We start from the raw sequence: 8,272 nt of genomic DNA, 5'->3' as shown, positions 1-8,272 counted from the left end.
CGTCTTTTGGGGCAGCTGAAACACCTGTTATCATAAACTTATTCTGAAGATACTGTCAATTTTCATTTTACAGAGTGTCATGTTGAGTAAAAAATCTGTATGTTTTTAAAAGTAGTTACAAGTCGTGCGGACGGTTAGGCTATACTTCATCAGTTGGGCACCATCTTCCGCCCTGCAACGGAAGCTCCTCTATAATGGAACACGTGATAGTAGCAAATGAAATGAATTGCTGTATCTGAACAATTTTCCCTGTCTCCAAACTGGTAAATTTGTTAGCTACCAGTACTTTCTATTTCAATATGATTCTAACTTTTAACTGGTATTTCATAATACTTCTTTTTTAAACTGATTTCACTCACCGATTATTCATATGCAGTAGAGTAATAGTTTAACACGAAGACTATTGCAAGACATTCAATTCTGAATAAAGTGTTTGTTCCTAGGTACATGGCGTGTTGAAGCTTGAACAGTTTTTCACATTTGGAAAAACCATATTTCTCACCACAAATTTCAGTAATTTCAGAAAAAAACCTACAGCACACAGGCAGTAAATGCCATTATGTCCAAGTGGAATCTTAACATATTATAAAAATACATGTACGTGTATATGTGTATGCTCCACTGGACCGGTATCAACCAAACTCGGAACATGTGTACCTTATTTTCGCGGGTAGCGGTGAAAGTGTAGACTAGCCCACGACGCGTGAGTCCCTAGACTACCCTATTTGGGAATGAGAGCAGTTACCAACTTCGAACAGTCTTCACACATAATTTCAAACTTTTACGAAATTGTTTCTCGTTGACAACCACTGTAAAATGATGAAAGGAAAAATGTTTATCGCTTATGTCTTTTTTGAAGTTAATGCAGTAAAAGTACCGCATGAGGCGTGACGTTGTAATTTATTACTTCTTTAGCACTAAGTGCATTCACGACATATTTTACATACAGTATGCAAATATACCACTGAATTTAAGTGCACAGTTATATTATCATACGACACACATTCAGAAGGATGCGGGAAAAACTACTGTACCGTGCACGACGTTTAAATTTAATTACTTCTATGCGTATCAATCCATTCGCAACAGAATTTGGAGACATATGCCGCTGACTGTGCCTACGGAATTATGTCATTGTAAGACACGTAGACGTCAGCAACATCGAGCACATGGATAGTCCCACAGCTATAAATAAATACATGGGCAATGCCGAGTTTCTCCGCTAATAAGAACATTTATTAAACATCTATTAAAGTGCTGCCTAGAGGCGAAAATATCAAACACATCCCCCAACTGCACTGCACCGGCACAGCCGAAGTAAAAGTGTGTGAAATCTGACTCATATTCACGACCATATTACTTAAATAATTAGGTAATTACTTAATTAACCGTGCCATCATTACGGCCATCAGCCCTTCTGTTACATCGAAGGAGAGGTTTCACATATTTTACAACACATACTCTGAGTTGAAAATCGTCATGGGATTCCCAGTGACATCGTGTCCGTCCTCGTTTTGTGCGGCGTATTGCAGCAACGACGTGGCAAGGACTGAACATATCGTTGGTTCTCCCTTACAGAACTGTTGAGCCATGCTGCCGCCTCTGTGGCCGTCCATAATTGCAAAGGTGTTGCCGGTGCAGAATTTTGTGCACAAACTCACCTCTCTATTATATCCCGTAGATGTCCGACGGGATTGATGTCGAACGATATGCGTGGCCAAACAATTCGCTCGAATTGTCCAGAATGCTCTTCAAACTAATCGCGAACAATTTTGGTCCGGTGTCATCGCAGGTCGCAACTGGCCTATCGGGACCATCTGACCGCCGTGTCATCCTCAGCTGAGGAGGGGCGTGTGGTCAGCGCACTGCTGTCCCGGTCGTTATGATGGTTTTCTGTGACCGGAGCCGCTACTATTCGGTCGAGTAGCTCCTCAATTGGCACCACGAGGCTGAGTGCACCCCGAAAAATGGCAACAGCGCACGGCGGCCTGGATGGTCACCCATCCAAGTGCCGACCACGCCCGACAGCGCTTAACTCCGGTGATCCCACGGGAACCGGTGTATCCACTGCGGCAAGGCCGTTGTCTACATAGCACATTGTTGTCCATGAAAATCCCATCGTTGGTTGGGAACACGAAGTCAATGAATGTCTGCAGTTGCCAGTTTATGATCGGTTCATTTGGTTCAGTCCAACCACAGCACTTTGCCCACTCCATGTAAACACAACCTACCACCAGCTTGCACAGCGCCTTGTTCACAACTTGGGTCCATGGCTTCGCGGGATCTGCACCACACACTGACGCTACCATCCTTAACAGCTGAAATCCAGACTCATCTGACCTGGACACGGTTTTACAGTCTTCTAAGGATGCACCTTATATGCTCACGAGTCCAGGAGAGGCGCTGCAGGCGATGTCGTACAGTTATCAAAGGCACTCGCGTCGGTCGTCTGCTGCCATAGCCCGTTAACGCCAAATTTCTGCACTGTCCTAAAGGATTTCTGCGGTTATTTCACGCACTGCTGCTTGTCTGTTAACACTGAGGAAGCTACGCAAACGCCGCTGTTCTCGGTCCCGAAGTGAAGGCCGGCAGGCACTGCGTTGTCCGTGGTGAGAGACAATGCCTGAAATCTGGTATTCTCTGCCCACTCTTTACACTGTGTATCTCAGATATTTCGCCGGCCGCTGTGGCCGAGCGGTTCTAGGCGCTTTAGTCCGGAACCGCGCTGCTGCTACGGTCGCAGGTTCGAATCCTGCCTCCGGCATGGATGTGAGTGATATCCTTAGGTTAGTTAGGTTTGATCACTTCTAAGTCTAGGGGATTCATGACCTCAGATGTTAAGTACCATAGTGCTTAGAGCCATTTGAACTAATTGAACTCAGAATATTTTATTCTCCAAAGATTTCAGAAATTGAGTGTTCATGCGTGTAGCTCCAATTACTACTTCGCGTTTTAATTCTACGAACTCCCGTCGTGCGGCTATAATTACGTCGGAAACCTTTTCGCACGAATCATATGAGTACAAGTGACTGCTTCGCCAATGCGCTGTCCTCTTATACCTGGCGCTCGCGATTTTATCGTCATCTGTATATGTGCATGCCGCTGTCCCATGAGGTTATCACTCCAGCTTATAAGGAATAGTTAATAAAGACTGGAATATTTCAGGGATACTATACCGCAGAAAGAACTGAAACTTACGAGGTGCATTCAAGTTCTAAGGCCTCCGATTTTTTTTCTAATTAACTACTCACCCGAAATCGATGAAACTGGCGTTACTTCTCGACGTAATCGCCCTGCAAACGTAAACATTTTTCGCAACGCTGACGCCATGATTCCACGGCAACGGCGAAGGCTTCTTTAGGAGTCTGTTTTGACCACTGGAAAATCGCTGAGGCAATAGGAGCACGGCTGGTGAATGTGCGGCCACGGAGAGTGTCTTTCATTGTTGAAAAAAGCCAAAAGTCACTAGGAGCCAGGTCAGGTGAGTAGGGAGCATGAGGAATCACTTCAAAGTTGTTATCACGAAGAAACTGTTGCGTAACGTTAGCTCGATGTGCGGGTGCGTTGTCTTGGTGAAACAGCACACGCACAGCCCTTTCCGGACGTTTTTGTTGCAGTGCAGGAAGGAATTTGTTCTTCAAAACATTTTCGTAGGATGCACCTGTTACCGTAGTGCCCTTTGGAACGCAATGGGTAAGGATTACGCCCTCGCTGTCCTAGAACATGGACACCATTATTTTTTCAGCACTGGCGGTTACCCGAAATTTTTTTGGTGGCGGTGAATCTGTGTGCTTCCATTGAGCTGACTGGCGCTTTGTTTCTGGATTGAAAAAGGGCATCCACGTCTCATCCATTGTCACAACCGGCGAAAAGAAAGTCCCATTCGTGCTGTCGTTGTGCGTCAACATTGATCGGCAACATGCCACACGGGCAGCCGTGTGGTCGTCCGTCAGCATTCGTGACACCCACCTGGATGGCATTTTTCGCATTTTCAGGTCGTCATGCAGGATTGTGTGCACAGAACCCACAGAAATGCCAACTCTGGAGGCGATCTGTTCAACAGTCATTCGGCGATCCCCCAAAACAATTCTCTCCACTTTCTGGATCATGTCGTCAGACCAGCTTGTGCGCCCCTGAGGTTGTTTCGGTTTGTTGTCACACGATGTTCTGCCTTCATTAAACTGTCGCACCATGAACACACTTTCGACACACCCATAACTCCATCACCACATGTCTCCTTCAACTGTCGATGAATTTCAATTGGTTTCACGCCACGCAAATTCAGAAAATGAATGATTGCCCGCTGTTCAAGTAAGGAAACGTCGCCATTTTAAGTATTTGAAACAGTTCTCATTCTCGCCGCTGGCGGTAAAATTCCATCTGCCGTACGGTGCTGCCATCTCTGGGACGTATTGACAATGAACGCGGCCTCATTTTAAAACAATGCGCATGTTTCTATCTCTTTCCAGTCCAGAGAAAAAAAATCGGAGGCCTTAGAACTTGAATGCACCTCATACATTCGTTCATGAAAAGTGGAACAGTAAATATAAATTTCGGGAAGACAATACTCAACTTTGAGTGATAGCTGAAATGGACATGATAGAAATGTTTGAAGAAGACGAGAAATAGGTGCGTCGTAAAACACAATTAGTGAAGATAGATAAGGGAAATGAATGTGACTAACGGAGTAACGAAATGAAGAAGCGTAATTGAGAAAAGACTGAAACATTTGTTTAACCGTTTGACAGAGAGAGAGATTTTAATGGTTCAAATGGCTCTGAGCACTATGGCATTTAGCATCTGAGGTCATCAGTCCACTTGAACTTAGAACTACTTAAACCTATCTAACCTAAGGACATCACACACATCTATGCCCGAGGCAGGATTCGAACCTGCGACCTTAGCGGTCGCGCATTTCCAGACCGAAACGCCTAGAACCGCTCGGCCAGACGGCCGGCAGAGAGAGAGAACGGACCACATAGTAGGGAGTTACGAGGTTGACAGAAGAAAGTGTTTCGGCTTCTTAAAAGCGACAGGACACTGAACTGTGGGCAGGTTGCAGGGAAGGGTGTCCCAAGTGCGGGCGGCAGCTACGGAGGAAGAGATCGCGAATACTATTTCTGTTTTGTGAATGGGCATAGCTAGCGTACTAGATAAGCGCCAGCTTCTGTTTCTAATATGATGGGATTAACGGTAACTGCTCTTCAATGCAATTTACTGGAATACAAATGAATTTGACTGCTTGTATGAAACACTGACACGGTCATGTAGATGCATGTCGCAGATGAAACGCGCTCAAGCATTAATGCATTGTCCCAAGTGTCTAGCGTTGTCGCTACTCGTGCCCTGTTCGATTACATCGCCGTAGTGGACGTTCGGGAGAACGAGCGACTGCCCAACTTAACGTTCCACAGCCAGTATTTTTTTTTCTGCTCAGTGGAAAGTTATACCGACGTTAAATTCTTCATGTGTGTGGCCATAGTGTCTGTAGTTGCCTTACAATTCTTGAGGGTATTTTTTTTCCGTCACTGCAACTACTCTCTAATTAGACCAAAATAATCAGTGTCTAAAGCGGAAAAACAATGATGTGCTAGCAGACGGTATTTCCTGGTGTAAGCGAGAAATCAACCGAAAATCACTGTAAGTGCAAATGAACTTATTCTTAACGAACTGTTTTTCAATCTAACAGCAAATCATAACGTAAATAACTAGTTACGGGCCGGCCGCGGTGGTCTCGCGGTTCTAGGCGCTCAGTCCGGAACCGCGCGACGGCTACGGTCGCAGGTTCGAATCCTGCCTCGGGCATGGATGTGTGTGATGTCCTTAGGTTAGTTAGGTTTAAGTAGTTCTAAGTTCTAGGGGACTGATGACCGCAGGTGTTAAGTCCCATAGTGCTCAGAGCCATTTGAACCATTTTTGAACTAGTTACGGACCACCGATGATGCTTTACTTCAATAAAGCGAAACGCTTCAACAAATGTGAAAAAATCACGCATTTTTGTAATGGCAACGACAGAAAAAGAAATACCCTCAAGGAATATACCGACGTTTTTTATTGTTTTCTGATATGATATTTGAATACCGTCGAGCAAAATAGGAGACAACTGTCCGCACAATTCAGAAGTTATTAATTTCTAGAATGAGATTTTTCACTCTGCAGCGGAGTGTGCGCTGATATGAAACTTCCTGGCAGATTAAAACTGTGTGCCCGACCGAGACTCGAACTCGGGACCTTTGCCTTTCGCGGGCAAGTGCTCTACCAACTGAGCTACCGAAGCACGACTCACGCCCGGTACTCACAGCTTTACTTCTGCCAGTACCTCGTCTCCTACCTTCCAAACTTTACAGAAGCTCTCCTGCGAACCATGCAGAACTAGCACTCCTGAAAGAAAGGATATTGCGGAGACATGGCTTAGCCACAGCCTGGGGAATGTTTCCAGAATGAGATTTTCACTCTGCAGCGGAGTGTGCGCCGATATGAATCTTCCTGGCAGATTAAAACTGTGTGCCCGACCGAGACTCGAGCTTCTGTAAAGTTTGGAAGGTAGGAGACGAGATACTGGCAGAAGTAAAGCTGTGAGTACCGGGCGTGAGTCGTGCTTCGGTAGCTCAGTTGGTAGAGCGCTTGCCCGCGAAAGGCAAAGGTCCCGAGTTCGAGTCTCGGTCGGGCACACAGTTTTAATCTGCCAGGAAGTTTCATATCAGCGCACACTCCGCTGCAGAGTGAAAAATCTCATTCTGGAAACATCCCCCAGGCTGTGGCTAAGCCATGTCTCCGCAATATCCTTTCTTTCAGGAGTGCTAGTTCTGCAAGGTTCGCAGGAGAGCTTCTGTAAAGTTTGGAAGGTAGGAGACGAGGTACTGGCAGAAGTAAAGCTGTGAGTACCGGGCGTGAGTCGTGCTTCGGTAGCTCAGATGGTAGAGCGCTTGCCCGCGAAAGGCAAAGGTCCCGAGTTCGAGTCTCGGTCGGGCACACAGTTTTAATCTGCCAGGAAGTTTCGTTATTCATTTCTGATGGGATACTAGAATTACTTGAGATTTCTTCGCATTTAATTTAAATCCCATTTCACCACTGAGAACAGATCATAATTCATCTGGACGATCGCTGTATTGTTGTCTCCACGTCTTTCACAGGACGGCACCGATGAGGTACCATTGACATGCAAGGAAAAAGATAATGGCTCCAGGACTGACTCCTTTGGTACTCCTTTGTGAAATTCCTCCAGGACTATTTATTCCCACGGACAGCAGTTTTCTGTCTGTTTTGCAAGTAGCTTTCAAACCAGATTTCTGTCAGAAAATTTAGCTATCCTATTTTTGTCTGTAGTTTGTGGAAGTTCAGGTATTAAATACTTTGACGAAGTCTAATAGTTTCAATGTTGTGGTCTCAAGGTTGTCCATGGCATATTTTAGGTCATCCGTTTCTTTAATCGAAATAATGTTTGTGCTATGGTCTTTACCAGCATGAGACTGGCATATTCATGTTAGCTGGAATTGCGTATGTTTCAGTAATTTGGTCGGTAATCGCGAGGTGGTGGAAGCTTCTCGTCGTTAGAGATGGTTCGCGCTGTGCCTTTTTCTATGGAGGACGGAAGATAGCGGCCACTAGGGAAAGACGTAAGTTGTATTGCACATTTAATCTTAGAGTGATACGGGTCTGACGTAAGTCGGAGTCACAGTTAAAGTCCAGTGGACGACAAGCTATCATGACGCTTATCGCAATGGTTTCAGTAAATCCTCTCCGATGTCAGGTTAACAATAACTTAACTGATATACAGTATAGCTCAAGAAAACAAACGTCAGACTAGGATAACGCCTGTGTTTACAATGGAAGCAGAGTTAACAAGGTAAACAGGCTTCGTCTTTGATAATATTACAAGAGCAAAGAATCCACTTAAAGGAATTTCACTACGATAATATTGCACTTTTCTGTTTTATACCTAGAAAATGAAGCGATGCACAAAATGTTTGACTACATGCCCGCAGCTTAGCAAGCAGTAGGCAGATGAATTTCTATTAACAGAGCTAATACTGCAAAACAAAAATAAAAGGTTACGGCAAGTGAAGAAAAAAAATGGCTCTGAGCACTATGGGACTTAACATCTATGGTCATCAGTGCCATAGAACTTAGAACTACTTAAACCTAACTAACCTAAGGACAGCACACAACACCCAGTCATCACGAGGCAGAGAAAATCCCTGACTCCGCCGGAAATCGAACCCGGGAACCCGGGCGTAGGACGCGAGAACGCTACCACACGACCACGAGCTGC

At 45.2% G+C, this 8,272-nt stretch overlaps 1 non-coding gene across 1 annotated transcript; it reads left to right on the top strand.

Moving 5' to 3' along the window:
• Window positions 1-6,596: 6,596 nt before the first annotated feature.
• Window positions 6,597-6,671, top strand: Trnas-cga (transfer RNA serine (anticodon CGA)). The gene has a single exon. It is a non-coding gene; the product is annotated as a tRNA-Ser (tRNA).
• Window positions 6,672-8,272: the final 1,601 nt, after the last annotated feature.

The sequence above is a fragment of the Schistocerca cancellata genome, chromosome 12 (genome assembly GCF_023864275.1).
Source record: "Schistocerca cancellata isolate TAMUIC-IGC-003103 chromosome 12, iqSchCanc2.1, whole genome shotgun sequence".
In the NCBI taxonomy this organism is placed as follows: Eukaryota; Metazoa; Arthropoda; class Insecta; order Orthoptera; family Acrididae; genus Schistocerca; species Schistocerca cancellata.
Note: the sequence above shows the minus strand (reverse complement) of the source record. Positions and strands in the feature narration are given on the sequence as shown.